At 45.5% G+C, this 20,124-nt stretch overlaps 1 pseudogene; it reads left to right on the top strand.

Annotated features, from left to right (window-relative positions):
• The first annotated feature begins 19,593 nt into the window (after nt 1–19,593).
• LOC120610404 (uncharacterized) lies at nt 19,594–19,715 on the top strand (annotated as a pseudogene).
• Nucleotides 19,716–20,124: the final 409 nt, after the last annotated feature.

Raw genomic sequence — 20,124 nt, 5'->3', positions numbered from 1 at the left:
CTTCGCTTGCTGTTTGCTGCTTGTTTCTGTCACAACTTCGATTTGGTCGCAAGAAAGATGAAAAGCTTCTATCATCTACGCCATTTTTCCCCCTCTCTCTCATGTATTTTTAATTGTCCTCCTTACCTAACCTCTTCATTTCCCTGGACTATAAGGGCATGATTCCTCTGGATAGTCTTATCTCCACTGTATCAACAGGACCTAGAATATGCTTGGTGCATACTAAGTGTTTGCAGAATATTGGTTCGATGAAAAAATGAACAAAGTCTGAAAATGGCCTCTGCTGTGCCTGCTTCTCCGGGTTCTTGAGCATTTTGGATGTATCCAAAGGAGCTGGTGTTTCACATGCAATTCAGAGACAAGCTCTGTCAGGCCTCTGTTCCATTTCAGGTTCCTCTACTTAGCCACACAATCTTGGGCAAGTCACTAAACCCATTCAAGCCCCCAGTTTCCTCAAATGTAAAATGAGAATAATTAAATTGTCCCAACCTCATGGGGTGGTTGTGAGGATAAGGCAAAAATATGTTTGTAAAGGCCTAATAATTTTTGTCTCCTACTTAGTAGCTCTTTCTGTCACCTAAGTACTTGATAAGCACATTTTCTAAGTCTTTACTGAATGCATTGAAAATAATGTTCCAAGATGGAAGCAGATTGTATTAACAGAGCTCTGTCATCCTGCTGGAGACCTACACCTGTTTGATATGAGGCCAGCGGTCATTACTCTTTGAATACAATTTTTTAACCAGTTGAAAGTCCAATGACCTGTTCTAACATCCCCTCAGCACTTCTCAACTTTCTCCCCAAGCCCGGTGGAGCCTGTGAACTAACCAGGTGGGTAGTGTCACTGATTCCAGAATGTCTAACACAAGAGACTCTTTAAATAATATCTTAAAACAAACATATTTTCTGTTTGCCACTTTCTCTGACCTTTGAAGCTCATATGCTCAAGAGAGAAGAAGAGATGAGTTTGTCATGACCTTCTCTCAGAAGAAACAGAGTCCTTCCAAATTCTTTCCAAACCCTTCTCCATATTTCAGAAGAGAATGTAGCTGGCTTATAGGTGAAGGAGAAAGAAAGTAATACATCTATTTCTCTCTCTTGGAAAGTCACATGCATTATCTCATGCAACTATCAACATCAGCCTGTAGGGTACATGCTTTTATCTCTATTTCAAAGATGAGGAAAGTCAGCGTTAAGCACTTGCTCAAGGCCACACAAACCAATAGAGATTCTACCCTAGCTCTTCCTAATTCCAAACCCTATTTTCCTTCTCCAACACTATGCTGCCTTCCACTAGCTGTAGTCGCTAAAATGTATTTGCCTTCCATTCAGGGGATGACAAATTTGGTCATGTATCCCATTTCCTACTCTCCGTGATTTCTCTAAGCTTCCTGAAGGAGAGTCTGAGTTCATGTCTTAAAATCCCCCTGATATTCTGGGAGGTCATTTGTCTGGGCCAAGAAGCTAGAGCTACATTTGAGGCCATTGGGTACTCTCTGACTATCCCCTCTCCTGTCTCATGGCCGTGCTTCCCTCTCCGTGATGTGAGGCCAGCGCACCCATGGGAAGACCCTTCTCCTGGCTAACAAAGGGAGCCTCGGCCCTTTCTGTTTTTAGTCCTGACCATATGAAAATCATTAAGCCTTCAATATGCTCTTACTCATAGCAGTGAGGCCCAGTAAATAAAAAGGCCTCATTTCAAATAAATAATGACCATCGTTGACAATGGAAGTGTAAACATGACCTTAATATGTGAATCGCTAATCATCGTTCCTGCTAATAGACACTCCATCTTTGCTGTGCACACACGTGTTTTAAGGCTGATGCTCACAAGAAGACAATGAGCAGCATTAGCTCAGAGGGAACAGCTAGAGTAGAACTCGGGGTCAACTAAAATGCAAATCAAATGAAGGAGCCTAGCATTCCCTCAGCCCCCAACCCAGTACTACAGGCTGACTGAGTCAATTTATTGGGTTGCTCAGAAGAGCAGCAATCAAGAAATCTTATACTCTGGGAGAAAGTTTTCTCTATTTAGTTCAGAACAGATGGGTCCTCAGGCAACCAACACACACACACACACACACACACACACACACAGACCCCTGAATGGGGCTCACTTGGAATTTCAAAAAACTCTATCCAATTGTGTGAAGTGATTAGCAAGCTGCAAGCCACTCATATATATATAATCAAGGCTCTGGATGCCTCCTGTTTGCACACACCATGACCTTTACATGTAAACTATATGGACTTTTGTGGGGTAATTTTTAAAATAGAATTTGATTTCTCTGTCATATAAAAGTCCAGAGGTAGGTGGTCCAGGCTGCTTGGCAGCTGTCTCCTTGAAGTCCTCAGCGGCCCATGCTCCTTGTAGCTTGTTGCTCTTCCATGCCTAGTCTCCACTCCCAAGGACTTCTCATGCCCAAATGACTGTGCCAACAAACATCCTCACATTCTAGCCCACTGGAAAAAGGAAGGGATGAAGGAGAAGAGAGTAAGAGCACAGGTGCTTAAAAGACATCGCCTGTCACCCGATCATCTAAAAAAAAAAAAAAAAGATATGCCCCAAAAGCTGTCAACATGACACTTTCTTTAGTCAGAGGTTAGTTTCATGGCTACATTTTGCTTGAAGGAAAGCTGGGAAATATAGTTTTCAATCCAGGTGACTCATTGTTGTGGGAGAGGGAAGAATTAATATGTTTGGGTAATAATGGTCCTATCCTGTGGAATAAGGTCTCTTTTATGGCCTGGCGAAAAGCTGTGTTCCCCAGGACCTGCAACTAGTATTTATTTCTTTCACAGCCAGAAGAGACCTCAGGGACTTCCTAGTTCAATCCTTTTCTGTCCTGTTTTACAGATTGCAAAGCGGGGCCAAAAAAAAGGAAGTGATCCTCACTGATATCATATAACCAGCCAATGACAATGCTGAGATTGCCCTCTTGATCTCTATACTCCTAGCCTAGAGACTCAAGCTACACCCTCAGGTGCTCTTGTGTCTTGGCTCCTGGAAGCAGCCTGTCAGTGACCAAGAAGGGAGGTGAACAGAAGAAGGGAACGTAGTAGTAAGAAATGGGAGGGGAAAGCTCTGAGAACTGTCTAGAGGCCAGACACCAGGCTGGACATCTTATATCACTGTCTTATTTAAAATTCAACAAGTAAGGAGATAGGCACCAGTAGTTTATAGACAGGGAAACTGAGTCTTGGAGAGGCTAAGCCCTTTGCCTGAGGTCATAGCTGTTAAGTGGCAGAGCTGGATGGGGGGTGTACTTAAGTCCATTGCACCTTTCTGCTGCATTTGGAAGCTGCTATGTCACCCCAAAGCCATGCCCACCCTCATATCTAAGTGGACCTCAAGCTACTTCTTATATGGAGTAGTGGTGTACAGCGCTGGTCATGTGCCTTCGAGTCCCAGGCTTCTCCTCTCTGCATTCCTTCTGCTCCACCACACACACACACACACACACACACACACACACACACACACCCATGTTGACTCTTCTTTTCCTGCTCAGACAGTACTGTGCACAAATCCCAGTTCTCCCTCCATTCAGCCAATTAAGGGATACTTACTGAGCTCAGAAACATTCTAGGCACTTTGGACAAACAATAGCTCTGAGCTCAGTGACCTCATCTATAGATCAGGCATAACAGTACTCACCCTGCAGGACTATGGGGTTTCTTCTTGTAAGGGCACTAATCCCATCATAAGGGCCCCACCTTCCCTCGTCTAAGTGGAATTACCTCCCAAAGGCCTCATTTCCTAGCATCATCACATGGTCAGTAGGGTTTCAATGTAAGAATTTTGAGGGGACATAATTTAGTCCACAGTAGTGCTACATGTACGTGTCAGTTTAGGCTGGGTTATGCCATGGCAACAAATCTCAAAATCTCAGTGGCTTGAAACAACAAAGGTATATTTCTTGCATATGCTATGGGTCATCAGGGAGCCTCTGTTTTTCATGGTCATTTCATGGTCACCATGGGCATGGTAGTAGTGAGGAGGATGTGGTAAGTCACTTATATTTCACTGACTAAAGAAAGTCACAAAGCTATGCCCAAATTCAAAGTAGGTAGGTAAACAAGATTACTTCCCTGAATGTTCCAAGAATGTTTAAAAGAATATGTTGTCTATAAAAAATAAAAAAGGTAAATAGAGAAGTACAATCTTACCATGTGTCCAGAAGGAGAATTAGAGTATTTGTGACTAACCCAAATGACCTGCATAATCTTATCCCCATTTTATAGATAGATAAATTGAGACAAAGAGAAGTTAAGAAAATTTGCCCAAGGTCACTCAGCTAGTAAGTGGTGGAGACAAGATGTGCACCCAGGGAGCCTAATGGCAGAGTTTGCTACTCCATAGTGATGCTAGCAGAGCAGTCCTCCAACACTCTCCAATATTGTCCTAGGGAAATGCCAGGCCATTTCTTATGGGCTCTAAGCACATTCAGATACCACTGATCTGTTACTTCCCTTAGTCTCCTCCCCTGATGTAGAGGTGCCAGTGTCACCCAGAATAACAAAGAAATCATGTGATTTATTGGATGGGATGGAACTAGATAGAAGACAAGGCACTGACTGTATAGTTTTGTCACAGGTCAATCACTGATATACCTAATACTTAGGCATCTGGAATTTATCCAGTCTCAAATTCAAGTATAGCCCCCTCTGTTTTCGCAAGTACCCCATAGTCCTCAGAGCACTGTTTCCTTCTTGACTCTCTGTTACTCTACAACACGGTTCTTCTGATGTCCTTTTATCCACTGGCACCACAAGTGAACCAACTTCCTGGCAAATCCAAATGAACATTGAAGGGCTAGGCCCTGGCTACTGGGGCATCTCTACCTCCTCCATCTGCCCTTTGTGGCTTGTCATTGTGCCCTCAGTATACGGCTGGTCTTCTTGCTGCTTTCTTCTTTTGGATGGGTATCTAGTACTCAAGGCCAGCCTGGCTACTACTCTGTTGGCTTCTTCAGGGACCCAAACAATTTCTGGGTATAAGTGAATTTAAGTAAAAACATGCATAAAGTTGAATTGAAGAGGACCGAATGAAGAGCTCCTCGTCAGGATGTTCATTTTGTCCTGGGTTAACTGTTCAACAGAGTCTGGGCAGGATGTGAGTGAGGCTTGCTGCCACTTCTCTTTACATGGGTACCTGGTCAGCCTGGGAGCCCAGCCTGTAACGGATGGACAGACAGATGGGTGATAGATGGACAGATGGATGGATGGAGGGATGAATGGGTGGTGGAGGTGTAATCCTATACAGTTACATACCAAGCTTTCGCAGTATCAGGAGCCCATCTGATCTTGGCACATGTTAGATCAGTACGTGCTTGTTGAATAGATGAATGAATGAGACCAGAGACCAGTACAGGTCTGGGTGAGACTCCAGGTTCTTGCCCCAACTCCCATCGCAACCACCACCAAGTACATGAGTCACCTGGACTAAAGGAAAATTGCTATACCTGGCCTTACTTACCGCAGCCCTGCACGTGAGGTGTGGTAGAAATGCATGGGAGCCTCGGATACCGCCTTTTGGACAGCTTATCTCTTGGCAAGATTAAGCTGCTCTCCACAGAGGGGCCCGTATTGCAGGTCTGCGGGGAGGGCCCGGCCTGCGGAGTTTGCACCTTTTTACCCGGCATCTGTCCCTAGGATCAGGAGAGCCAGGAGGCTGGATTAGACGGGTCAGCGCCCTGATTGACAGTGACACTTCCTCCCGCGTCCCCTCCTTCCTCCCCGCCTCTCCCGCTGTTCCTCTCCTGCCTTACCCAGGCCCCATCCTGTTCCAGAGAGCCCGTGATGCATTCTAATCTCCTTACCAGGAAATTATTTTCCTGGGTGTGAAATCCCTGCCCAAGGGGGAGGGCAGCAGATCAGTCCTGCCCTGGCCTGGAGGCTGACCACAGGGCTGTCTCCTGGAGACATCTGGCATGGCAGTGGGGGCGGGCACAGCTAGAGATGGGCAGAGCTTAGGCCATTCTAACCCCAAATGTAGCCCTGACTTCCGGAGTGGGCTGTCCCCAAACTGTCCACTCCTGTCTACATTCAAGAAACTTCTCACAAAGTTTACTTGTGTATGGGAAGGGTGGTGGTGGCACTGAGAAGAATCTGGCCCCGGAATGTGAGGCCTGGGACTCATCCCTGGCCCTGGATCAACCTGCTCTGTGACTCCGGACACGTCCCAATCCCTGAAACCTCAGTTTCTCTATGATTCAACCATAAACGAATTCCAAAGTCAGGCATGGGATCATTTGATATGGGGTCAGGTGTGGAGTCTACATCTCACATCTACCCATATTTGGTTGTATAAAATGCCAGACACATGGCTGAGGGAGCAGGGCAGCACCATACCTTCTTCAAAGAGGCTCAGGTCCACCTGATGACATGTTTTCAGGAAACATGTCACTCTGATAGCTATTAAGTCCTTGAAGGAAAACTTCGGAGGAAGCAGCATGAAAGCCAAGGTCGGCCTGTATCATTCATAATATTAAAAACCTGTGGCCAGATCACGAGATGAACAGATGAAGAGAGGGGTGTATGTACTTCCTTAATACACTTGCTGACACCCACAGATAAGATTCGGCCCTGAACAACTGGTGATGGAGGAGGCAGTGGAGGGTAGATGTTAGGCTGGTCCAACTACGCCACTTGATTCTGTGACCTTGGACCATTAATAACTGCTCTGAGCCTTAATTTCCTCAATTGTAAAGTGGAGGTGACAACTATACTTACACAAAGAAGTGCTGTAAAAATTCTTAGGATGGTTTCTGGGACAAGGAAATACTTTATGATGATGATGATTATATTGGTTTTATTATACTTGTCACAGAGATAGGGCTTGACACATTTTTTATTGCTGTGTCCTCTAAAAAGATTTGTTGAAGTCCTAACTCCTGATACCTGTGAATGTGACCTTTTTTTGAAAGAGTCTTTGCAGATGTCATCAAGTTAAGATGAAGTCCTACTGAAGCCGTATGGGCCCTAATCCAACAAGACTAGGGTCCTTATAAGAAGATGAGAGTGACACAGAGACAAGCGTACAGAGAGAAGGCCAGGCAAAGACAGGCAGAGCCTGGAGTGATGCAGCTGCATGCCGAAGTCACCAGGGAGTGACAGCCACCCTAGAAGCTAGGAAGAGGCAAGGAAAGATTCTTCCCAGAGTCTCAGAGAAAGCACAGCCCTGCTGACACCTTGATTTGTACCTCTGGCCTCCAGTCCTGTGAGAGAACAAATTTCTGTTGTTTTAAGCCACCCCATTGGTGGTACTTTGTTACAGCAACCCTAGGAAACTAATACAATAACGAAATGAATGAATGGAGGCCAGGAACGACACCCCAGCAGATGGCTGGTGTTCATTTAGTAGTGGCTGATCCACATGCAGGATGTGAGAGCAAATGGAGGAACTAGATTTGAGGAGGGGCTCAGGCAGCTACTCCCTTCTTCCAAGCCTGGCTGTGGGCTCTGATGTGGCTGATAGGGGACCTCAGGGCAGTCTAGTCTGGGGGAAGCACGGCTTTTTGATGTGCATGTCTGACCTCTTGGCCACAGGTCAGCCATCAAAGGTGAAGAGGGTGTGGCCAGGGGTCTTGCTGACAGAGTCAAGGGTCCCGGGATCAGCGACACCTCTGAGGGGCTGCAGCTGCCTTTGAACCAGGCACTCTGGAAGGACAGACAGAAAACAGGCCTGGGGTAGGGTCTCCCCTCCCCCTCCAGCCTTTCCTCTCCTCTCCCAGGTTCACCCTTGCAGGAGACCCTATGTCCCTGTGACACTGACTTGCTCCAAACTCCTCGAATCTTTGCAAGACCCCTGGAGAAGCAGCTGCCATGCTGCCTGTTCTAGCAGCCCCTTGAGGGAGGTGCTCAGATCCTAGGAGAGAAAGAGAATTTCCTACATGCTCCCAGGCTTGGAGTGGGACATTTTATGTGAGTCATCTCTAAGAGGGCACAACTACATCTATCTTACAGATATGAAACTGAGGCTCACTTGATGAAGCAACTTACTCAAAGGAATGCACTAAGCAGAGGGCAGTTAGGTATTGACCCACTTTCTTTCTGACCTCACAGCTCAAGTCTTCTGTGTGCCATTTCCCTTTTTAAGGGAGAAATTTTCCCTTCTGGCTTTTCTGAATCCCTTCACCTACCTTGCGAGCCCTTCTCCTATGCAGTATTCTAGAATACCAGTGCCATTAACTATTCCTTTAAGTACCATTGTGAGTCCCTTCTCAAAACATTTTCCTTCTGGGCCCTTGAAATTTCAAGCTCTACAGAATGAATAGATGCAGGGCCTGGAGAAGGCAGAAACAACCCTGGGGGCTTGAATCCTACACTCGACTCAGCCAAGCAGAACACAGGAACTTGTTGTGCTTCTAATAACTTGTGTATCAGTTACCTATTACCAAGTAACAAACTGCCCCAAACTTGGTGACTTAAAAGCATGGGTTTGCTCATGATTCAGCAGTTGGGGCAGGTCTTGCCAGGTCCATTCCTGCAGTTTCAGTCATCTAGAGGCTCACCTGGGCTGATGGTCCATGATGGCCTCACTCACCTGTCTGGCATCTAGCTAAGGCTGTTGCCTAGAGCAGGCGTCCCCAAATCGGTACCAGTCCATAGCCTGTTAGGAACCGGGCCGCACAGCAGGAGGTGAGTGATGGGCCAGAAGCTTCCTCTGTATTTGCAGCTATGACCAGCGCCAGCATCACTGCCTCAGCTCCACCTCAGATCATCAGGTATTAGATTCTCATAGGAGCACTGGTCCCTGGTGCCAAAAAGGTTGGGGACTGCTGGGCTAGAGCACTTGATTCTTCTCCACATGGCCTCTCTAGCAGGATAGCTCCACTTTCTTACATGGCATCGGTAGTATTCCAAGAGGGCAAGCCCCAGTGTGCAAGCACTTAACAATCTCCTCTGTCACATCATGTGGTTAACGTCTCATTACCAAACGAGTCACACTGCCAAGTCCAGGATCAAGGTGGGAGGGGATCTGCAGGGGTATGTGTACTAGGAAGTAAGATCGATGGAGGCATTTATGTAATAATCTGCCACATCTTGTATGTCCCAAATTAAAATTTTTTAAAGGCAGAAAAACACATCTAGAAGATCAGATGATTCTGCTGTCTTGGTCTCTGACATCACATAGCATGCATGTAGGGCTTTACAATTTAGGAATAAATCACTTTCAACATAACGATGCTGCTTAATTTCTCCTCCAATCCTCTGAGACCAGTGTCATTAGAGAAGTAAGATTTAGAAAAGCTAAAGTGACAGGCTGAGAAGCAGTGAAGGAGGCAGAGCCAGGTCAGAGAGCACCCTAAGCCCATTTGCCCACATCTGTCCCTTTGGGACTCATTCCCAAACACTGACAGGTCCTTTCTGGTGAACAGGCTCAGCACAGGCTGAGGGTCTCTCCCTGGACAATACATGTCTAGAAACTATCTTAGAAAAAACCAAGAGCCATGGTCAGTTTTTCCAACAGCCCTGAAGTCTGGATGAGAAGCGTGATGGCCATCTCTCTACAGAGAAGCTGACATTGCTGCCTGGGGGGCCCGCTAGCCCATACTCCTGCTGTCTGATGAGTGTCCCTGTGGAATCACTCAAGCTGTTGCTGACTAGGAGGGCCTGGGAGGTCAGGTTGGGGTCATGGAAAAGTAGAGAAGAACAAGGATTCCCTAGCCTCGGTGGCCAGGGCTCTGTGGACTGGTGCCTTGATTTCTCTGCTGGGCACAATTCCATAGGACCAGAGCAAGCTGGGGTTATGCCATCAGCAGCTTCAGAAAGTCCCTGTCCGGACCAGGGCTGCTTCCTACTATAGACATGGGCTTCCGTCTCATCCCATTTGGGATGTATTGTTCCTTCTGGCTGTGACGCCATCACCTGCTTGTAGAAGGGAACTTGCCCATTCATGCCAGCAGCTGCTGGGGAGAGACGATTCATTGTTTATAAGTGTTCATAAATAATGAACAGGAAGGGGAGACTACACTCCTGCGACACTTCTCAGAGAACAGGAAAGTTTTACCTTACTTTTTAGATTGACTTCAGGTCACAAATATATGGGGACACATATGATGCACTAGAGCGGGTCCACGTACACACACCTGATATATAGGTAGATCATTTGTGGAGTGTACACACCGCATATAGTGACATGTTATATGGGTGCGTATGTTATATGTGCACCTTACTATGAAGGCTGCTTGTAAGCACCACACATGTGCATGTGCATACCAAATGTAGGTTCGGTTATACATATACATGCATAATAATTATATGCCATATATGTAACTAGACATACCATCTTTGGACATGTGTATCCATATGTATTTCGTATATACCCACATGTACGTAATATGTATTCACAGTGCTGTGTATGAGATTTGTCTATAAATACGTTGGGGAACCACGTGTATGTGTATGTGCTGTGTGTGTGTCTGTCCTCCTAAGTGTGCAGTACATTTACTTTAAAGTCTTCCATAGACAGACACCACGTGTGGGCATGGGCGTATGAAGACGTGGACATGTGGACACCAAGTGCCTATTTCTGTCTCTCTGAGTAAACTGCCATCTCCTGGCAGCCCTCCCTCAGCTCTGGCTTCCTCCTTTCAGTGTTTGTAAACAGCCCTGGCGCCGTCTCTCTGTCCCAGCTTAGATACTGCACCTTGAGCTCTTTTAATCCTCCCACGATTCAATCCCCTAATCACAGAGCCTGATCTCTCTGGAATATCCGCTTGTAAAGGAGAGGGGATGTGGCTGGTCCCATGGCTGTTGAGGCAGGGAGAGGACTCATTCCCAAACATTGCTGCCCCTTCTTCACCCTGCTCCCCCTGGAAGCCTTGGGGGCTTTCCAGGTGGTGACAGAGCCTGGGACCAGAGACATTGAGGCTTGCTCTGAGCCCTGGAGGTGGAGCCTAAGAGCCAGGCCCTGGGTCTCCATGTGCTTCTAGCTAGGGTCATCTCTGCTACCTCTCCAGAACTGTGCTGCTTCTCTCAGGAAGCCTCTTCCAGGAAGCCCCTTGACCTCCCTCATGCTGCCCTCAATCAATCTACCGCTCTATTTGCTCGGTCTTTCACTTCTACCAAAGTGAAGTCTCCTTAGGCTTCATGTAGTTCATCCAGTATCTATTTCTTATGCATTGGGAGGATAGAATGCGTCTCTCCTCCTCAGGTCCCATCAGGAGGGATTTTCCCTGAGCACCTGGCTTCCGGCTCCATGGCTTACTTCTGACCCCAAAGGAGGCGCAGCCACCTGCCTGGTGAGCTTGACAGGAGGAAAGGGCAGTCCATCCACAAGTGACACGAATTCAGCATGTGGCTGAGCTTTACAGTGCTGCCATTGTCTAGGGGATGAGTCCATCTGGGGACTCATCCCCTTACCATCACACACTTAACTACAATCTCCAGTGTACCTCTTCTTAGGAAAACTGGTATTTTTATCTCCATCCTTTAGAATTTTTATCTCCCAATTAGTTCCAAACTTGAGCGTATGCAAAATTTTGTTTTGTTTTGAATCGGTCTCTTCTAATCCCAGATTATTGACCCCCATTTTCTGCCAGGCACTGCACTAGGTAATGGGGACACCTTGACAATAAAGCAGGCATGGTCCCTGCCTTCGTGAAATTCACAGTCCTGTGGGGGAAGAGAACAGCAAGCATATGAATCGACATCTCATACATAATTACGCTGTGGCCAGAGCTTTAGAGGAAAGGAACGGACTGATGAGGCAGACGCACGAGTTGAGTAGAGAAGAGTATACATAGGCTAGTCAATGAAGATCTTTCCAAGGACAGACTAGAAAGATGAGGGTCAGTCTTGCAAAAAGCTAGGGAGAGTTCTGGGGTGGGGAAATAGCATGTGCGAAGGCCCTGAGGTTGAGTATGGAGGGAATGTGGTGAGTGAGGGAAGAGGACCAAGAGTGGAGGTTGGAGAGAGAGTCTGGTTCATCACTTTAGGCCACAATAAGTAGATTGGATTCTATTTGAAGTAGGCTGGAAAGGTTTAGGGTAGGAAAAGGACAGTGACATGATTCATGAGTTTAAAGATTACTCTGACAGCCATAAGGCTAAGAGAGGGAATAGGCAGCAGCAAGGGGGCTGTTGCAGTGCTTCCTGGGAACAACACCTGGGCAATCACTGAGCAGACACAGTGCACACATCATCTCAAATCCTGGGCACAGCCAACAGAGTAGTGGTGATGGCTGGTGCCCTCCCCCAACCAGCAGCCAGATACAGTGCTGGAGAACCTGGCTAGCCACACAGATACTAATATAACAAGCTCAAGAAGACGACAACTTCTAGTTTCACAGCAGGGGTTCATACGTGTTATCTCATTTTAATCCTCACCCCCACGAGGTAGGCACTATTTTGTATCTCCATTTGTCAGACAGGAAGCTAAGGCTCAGAGAAGTTAAGTAACTTACCCACCGTCACATAGGCTTTCAGGCATCAAGCATGAGCACACTCCTGACCACTACTACTGCTATAGAGGTTGGGGTACCTGTCTGATGAAAGAGATGCATTTGGCTCATTGTGAAACGTTTTCCTTTGATGTCTTACAAAACTTGTTCTTAAACATTTTTAAAAGACAATAACTTTGCTCTAGTGTTTGCTTAGTTCAGAAAAAAACATGGAGTTTTTTCCTTTTGGGGATGGTCCAGGGTGGGGCAGAAGAATGAGTGGGATGACGGGCGGCACAGTTGCTACTCCTCCCCTAGCAATCTTTCAAAGCAGTCCTTTTTCCATGGTTGTTAAGATGATGATGAAAAGATGAAAGATGGAGAGGGTGGAGTACAGGGGAAGCATGTGAAGCCAGGAGCCACAGGGGTGTCTTTTTGATGTGCTCGCTTTCCTATCAGCTGGCAGTGCCCCCTAGTCTAAGCTCCCTCCCTCAGATGTGAGAACACAGGCAAGCCGTTAACAGGGGTCCTGTGTACCCCTGATGTCCCCGACATTGGGTCCTGACATCCCAGAAGGGGAGAAATGTAATTGCTGGAGATTTAATAGAATTGTCAAAAATACATGAAGTCAGCCTCCTGAATTGTGAAACACGCTGAAAATGTTCTGTACTGGATAAGACATAGTCTCAAAGCAAGGTCATGATGGTCATCTCTTAACAGACCCATTCCACTGTATCCATGTTATCTGTGCTCCCGCCAAAACACTGACACACACACACACACACACACACACACACACACACACTTACACACTTACACAAAGGGCTACTTTTTTTTGCTTAGCCTATAATTCAGAAACAAGGATTCCCTACATATGATCAGGCTTCCATGCAATAAAAATTACTCTACTTACCACAGTTTTTTTTTTTTCTTCCAGTTCACCAATTCTCTTTTTAGCTGTGGCCAGTCTACTGTTTTTAATTGCAATGACCATACCTTTCATTTGCAGAGGTTCTAGTTGATGCTTTTGTACATTTACACTTTTTTACAGTTTGCAGATCTTTATTAATTTTTCTTGTCCTTTTACCTTGACTATTTAAAGCACTCTTCTTTTGTAGTCTCTTCGTGCTTTTCTCTTGTTCCTATTCTCAGGGTGCAAACCATCACCTTTGCCGTGTCGGGTTTCCTTCTACTTCTGCTCATTTATTGTAAGTTCATCTTCAGCAAGGGCTGTTTCTTCTGAGGGGGTCCTGCATGCTCCAGGTGGTGGAACAAGCTCTGCAGAGAGGTTGGGCTTTCCATTTGAGGGCTCCAGCTGTTCCCTGATTCTGCTGCCTGGGTTTTACATCAATTTCTGAGCTTGGGGTTCCTGCTTGAGACCGCCTGCCCATATTCCTTTAAGTCTCACACCTCCACTTAGCACAAGCTTGAGCTTTCAAATTCTCACAGAAGGCTTTTTAAAGCCCTGAGCAGAGAAGACATATCCCTTTTCTGGGCTGGTGGGTGGAGCTCTCTAGTACCCTTTTCAGAGACTGTGGTCGCCTTTTAAGTGTCTTAGCTTTCTGCAAGGGTCCCCTTTCCAACATCCCGCCAGCATAAGCCCTAGGCCATATCTCCTGCCCCAACCTGGGCATTAAACTCCAGTTCCCAGCCCCACCAGCCTCTAACAGGGCTGGAAACAGCTGTGGGCAGCGACAACATCAGCCGTAGCTGAGCTACATCCCTGGCTTGTGTTCTCTCTGATCCTAGACCTCAGAGTTCCCTTTTTCTAAGGTCGGCTCTGCATTTAAAACATTTTTAAGATGACATATTAGCTTGTATGCAGCATTTGTCTATATTTGCATCAGAAGGGAGAATCCACATTAATTCAGTCTGCTGTTTTGTCAGAAGTTCAAGTTCTAAGATCTTTCCCCTCCGCATGTCTTTATTAACTTTTAAAGACTTTATGAATATGAGCTTTAGTGGCTACTGTTGTAGTCTCGTTTATGGTAAGGAGAACCAAATATTTGTGGGTATATTTTAGCCACAGTAAGTTAGCACATACTGTAACCCCATCTTGCAAATGCAGAAACTGAATCAGCAAGATAATGTGACGTGTTCAAGGCTGTAGACCTGGTGAGTAGTGGAATCATGTTCAAGTCCACATGTTTTCACCCACCTCATGCCTCCTTGTCCCTCAGGTGGGAAGACTAGAAATGGACAGTCACCATTGGGTGAACAAACGAATCCATGAACAACGTGGGTGGGCTTCCATTCGGGAAGGTTTCCTAAAAGAAGTGAACTTGATAAGGTTCTTGAACAGCCAGCAGATTTCTTCAGAGAGCCCACCTCTTCTTCAGGTCACTCGATTGCCCTACTCCCCAGACTTTTTCCTACCCTGTCTCAAAGGGAGACACGTCTCAGTCATCTGAGGAGTTGTGAAAACTGCCCCTGCCAAAACATTCTGCCCACCTGGGCTGAGGAAGGCCTGCCCGGTCAGATCAGATGAGTGTCTGGTATTCGTTGGCATGTAAGTTTGGGCAGCAATGTAGACCATGTGCAGCTAAGACCACTCCTTGACCCTGAGTGTCCCCAGAGTCAGCCTCTCCCTCAAAGGCCTGCAGATCGTAAAATCCCAGGGGAGGACCAATCGAGGGTAACTCACAGCTGGCTGGGCCAGAGTGCTGGAACTAGGTCTGCAGCCACCCATAGATAAAATGGTTCCCGAGACAGTGTGGGTAAGGGAAGGCCACCGGATCTATGAACAGTGGTCTGAGCCTCTCAAAACACCCTGACATCACAGAGTTTCCAGGGGATAGGAGGGGGCTCTGATAAGATATTGTTGGCTTTGACCTTGGAGTTGAGAGGAGGATAGATCAGGAAGGGGAGGGATAGGAAGCAGGGAGAAGAGTAGATTCTTCAAACTCTAACGTGCTGAGAATCACAGTTGGGAGGACTAGGTGTGTGGTATATGGGAACACTGTACTCTCTTTAGACTTTTCTGTGAATCTACAGCTGCTCTGACATAAAAAGTTTTCTTAATGGGCACAGATCTTATTAAATGCAGCTTCTGATTCAGCTGGTCTGGGCAGGGCCTGAACATTTGCATTTCTCAGATATTCCAGTTAGTGCTCGTGATGTAAGTCCTTGGACCTCACTTTGGGGAGCAAGAGAGTAGAGGTACATGCGAGGGGTAGGGGCCCCACTGGACACCAACAGGAGGGAGGGGTGTAGGCGGAAGCTCCTTCACGGAGGCTGTTTGGTCCAGCAGATGGTGATGGTGATGAAGATGATAACAACATGAAGGTCTTATGGAGGCTGGGGAGAGGTGTGGCTCATCCACAATAATGGGGCCCTGCAGAAATCATGTCATAGGTGGCTGTCCTTCCTGTCTGGCTCATAAGCCAGCCCCTTCTCTCTGCTCCTGTGAGAAGGGCAGTGGTGGGCATTTGATTGTGTGACTGGCCGGAGGTGAGTCATCCTGAAGCTTTAAGCGCCCCAGCTGACCCTGGGATTTTCCAAGGTGGGAGACCCTTCTCCATCACAGGGGAAGCTGGGAGCAGTGCCTGGGACATCACCCACCTCCATAGGGATAGGAGCTATGATATAGCTGCTCTGCTCTTGGGAGTTGAAGATGACACCTGAACTCCCTCGGAAGGTTGGGTTCCCCTGAGGGTGGGCTTTCCTCCAGATGGCCTGCTCAGATGGCATCCCAGAAGGAGCAGGCCTGGTGGGAGTTGAGGTGCCTGCTCCTAACTGCCCATGTGATCTTCCCCTCTCTGTGCCTAAGTTTCCTTAGCTGTCATTGTGGAGGTGACCAGGACAGTTTCTCTGAACCCTTACAGCTCTAGCTATCTTGGGTCTAAGGTGGTATGTTAGGAGCCAAGGAGTCTTTCAGTCTACAGCCCTGTGCTTCCCCAGCTCCTTGCCCTGTCCTCCACCCCCCTGCCCCCACACACACTCATGCATGTGTGGCCCTGTGGCTTAGGCCAGTTGAGGGGTGAGGTGGAGGTGGGGGCTGAAATTCAACCTACCCCAACTCATGTGCCCCAGCTCAGGGCTGTCCTTCTAGATGACATGCCAAGGAACCCCAGAGCCCCATTAGCTTCACTGCCGCCATCTCAGACTTGAGTATATCGTGAACTCCTTGGAGGCATGAGCCAGCCTCATTCACACTGGTATCCCCAGCACCTCATCTGCCTGACACACCGTGGGCCTCCAGAAAGGTTTAGGCATGAATGAATACTAAAGGATTGGTTTTTGCAGGATCCAATAGGATTGAGTAATCGTAAAATATTTAATGTTGATGGTGACCTTGACTGCTTGCTAAGGGCTTTCCTATACGCGATGGTCCCAAATAAACTTTATTAGGAAGTGGGGGAACCTCACTTGTCGAGTGCCTACTGGGTGCCAGGACAGCCACTCTTTAGAGAAGATTGGGATTTGTCAAGTGCCCACCATGTAGCCCCTTTAAGCCTGCACAAGATGGCCATGGTCCTGGGGTTTACAAATATGGCAGGGTTTCTCAAAGAGAAGCACATATTAATACTGACACAAGAGCTCGAACTATGGAAAAATTTTTGGAACTCAAGAGAGTGAGTTTCTGGCCCAGGGTCACCACCTGGCAGTAGTGGACCTGTGGGGGCAAACCCCAGGTTTCCTGATAGCAAAGCCTGTGCTCTTTCAAAGAGCTTTGCAATGTGCCAGCTGAAGGTCACGAGCTTGTGCCACCATTGCTACTCCACCAGGGCTGGCACCTTCCATTTCTGCTTTAAAACCTGTTTGTGCTTTCACTGCATTGAAGCCATCGTGAATACAATAGTTCCTGAGCTGTGTTCTTGCATCTCATGCCATAGAGACTGCGCATAGTAAAAGCTCAGGAAACACTACTGGGAGTTGTTTATTCTGAACACGTCTCCTCCAGCTCTGACAGGCTCTGATCTGCAGTATTTCCTGGGATTTAGCTTGGCAGGTATGATGGTGAGCTTTGTGTAGGACTCTGTAGAGGGAAGACAAATATGTGGCATATATTTGGGCATTCCCTTTCCATACCCACAATGTCACCTCTAATCAATCATGGCTTTTCCTGAGGAGCAGAGAAAAGATCTCAGAATCTTTCTCTATGCTGTGCCTCAGGCAGTCCCCTGTCACTGGGAGTGGTCAGGGAGATAAAGCTGCTTCCCTCTCTGCCTCTGCTGTGGGACCCATGCAGGGCCTGGGAGAAGTGTGAGGGTAAAGTTGAGGAGCATTGTGGAACCACGTGGTGGAGGAAAGCGGAACAAGAGGTGGACAAAGGTAAGATGGCCTCTTGGAGACCAGCATCTAATAGGAACCAAAATTCTCCCAAATGGGTCTTCAAGAAACAACGAGAGGCTGTAGAGCCATCCATGTTGTTGCAAATGGTAGGACTGCATTTTTTTTATGACTGAGTAATATTTTATTGTATATATGAACCATAACTTCTTTATTTAATCTTCTGTTAATGGGCATTTAGGTAGCTTCCATATCTTGGCTATTGTAAATTGTGCTGCTGTGAATGTAGGGATGCATAGATCTTTACGAATTATTGTTTTGATTTTCTTTGGATAAATATCCAGAAGTTCAATTGCTGGGTCAAAAGGTATATTCATTTTTAATTTTTTGAGAAATCTCCGACTGTATTCTATAGTGTATGAGAGTGCCCATTTCTCAACTTCCTCATCAATACTTGTTATTCTTTGATTTATTGATGATAGCCAATCTGACAGGTATCGGGTGATATCTCATTGTGATTTTAATTTACATTTCTCTGATGATTAGTGACCTTGAGCATCTTTTGATATGTCTATTGGCCATCTGTATTTCCTCTTTGGAGAAATATCTGTTCAGGTCCTCTGCCCATTTTTAAATTGGATTGATTGTTTTGTTGTTGTTGAGTCGTATGAGTTCTTTATATATTTTGGATATTGACCTCTTATCAGATGTATCATAAGCGAATATCTTCTCCCATTCAGTTGGTTTTCTTTTTGTTTTGTTGATGGTTTCCTTTGTTGTACGGAAACTTTTTAGTTTGATGTAGTCCCATTTGTTTATTTTAAATTTTGTTTCCGAGGGGATATATCCAAAAAGAAATTACTGTTAGCAGTATTAGAGAGTTTCAAGCCTATGTCTTCTTCTAAAAGTTTTATGGTTTCGGGTCTTACATTTAAGTCTTTAATCCATTTTGAGTCTATTTTTGTATATGGTGTAAAAAGGTGGTCCAGTTTCTTTTTCTTTTTCTTTTCTTTTTTTTTGCATGCATCTGTCCAATTTTCCCAGCACCATTTATTGAAGAGACTGTCTTTACCCCATTGTATATTCTTGCCTCTTTTGTCATATATTAAGTGAGCGTATAGGCGTGGATTTATTTCTGGGCTCTTTATTCTGTTCCATTGATCAATATATCTGTATTTATGCCACTACCATGCTGTTTTGATTACTGTAGCCTTGTAGTATAGTTTGATATCTGGTAGTGTGATACTTCCAACTTTATTCTTCTTTCTCAAGATTGCTGTGGCTATTCGGGGTCTTTTATGGTTCCATGTAAATTTTAGAATTATTTGTTCTAGCTCTCTGAAAAATGTCATTGGTATTTTGATAAGGATTGCATTGAATCTATAGATTGCTTTGGGTCATATGTCCACTTTCATGATGTTGATTCTTCCTTCCCATGAACACAGTATATGCTTCCATTTATTTGTATCTTCTTCAATGACAATTTTCTGAGAATGGCTCTTTTACCTCCTTGGTAAATTGATTCCCAGGTATTTCATTGTTTTTGATGCAATTGTAAATGGGATTGTTTTCTTAATTTCTCTTTCTGAAAGTTCATCATTGGCGTATAAAAATGCCACTGACTTCGGAATATTAATTTTGTATCTTGCTACTTTATTGAATTCATCAATCAGTTCTAACAGTTTTTTTGGTGGAATTTTTAGGGTTCTCTATACATAGTATCATGTCATTGGCAATTAACAAGAGTTTTACTTCTTCCTTTCCAATTTGGATACCTTTTATTTCTCTTGTCTTATTGCTGTGGCTAAGACTTTCAATACAATGTCGAAAGAAGTGGGCATCTTTGTCTTTTTCTTTATCTTAAGGAAAATGCTTTTAGCCTTTCCCCATTGAGTGTGATGTCAGCTATAGGTAATCAATACTCTTTTGCTTCTTAATTGTCAAAGAAGCCGTGAATTAAAAAAAAAAAATGAGTCTGCGACCATTCTACCCTGAACAAGCCCGATCCCGTCTGATCTTGGAAACTAAGCAGGGTCAGGCCTGGTTAGTACTTGGATAGGAGACAGCCTAGGAAGAAGACCAGGTGCTGTAGGCATAAAAAATTAAAAAATAAGGGATTGTAAGCTGACAAGGTCCTTACAATCTGTGAGGTCAACCAAGGGTTGCCTCGCCTAAATAAATAAATAAATAAATAAATAAATAAATAAATAAATAAATAGGGAAAAAATAAAAATAAAAATAAAACAAAAAAACCCAGCACTGCTGCTGATGTAATGAGGTTACACTCATATTTGTTTGGTGAGGTGATAGTCTGTTGGCAGTCTGACCATATGTATCAAGAGGCTTAAAGAGGTTCATGTCTTAAAATCCAAAGGTTCCCCAGAAAGTATCTGAAATACAAATAAAAGCTTTATACACAAAGATGCTTACCATAGCATGATTTATAATAACAAAACACAAGAAACAGCCTTCAAGTCTTATAAGTGGGGTTTAGTTAAATAAAT

Source organism: Pteropus medius, unplaced genomic scaffold (assembly GCF_902729225.1).
Source record: "Pteropus medius unplaced genomic scaffold, Ma_sr-lr_union100, whole genome shotgun sequence".
In the NCBI taxonomy this organism is placed as follows: Eukaryota; Metazoa; Chordata; class Mammalia; order Chiroptera; family Pteropodidae; genus Pteropus; species Pteropus medius.
Note: the sequence above shows the minus strand (reverse complement) of the source record. Positions and strands in the feature narration are given on the sequence as shown.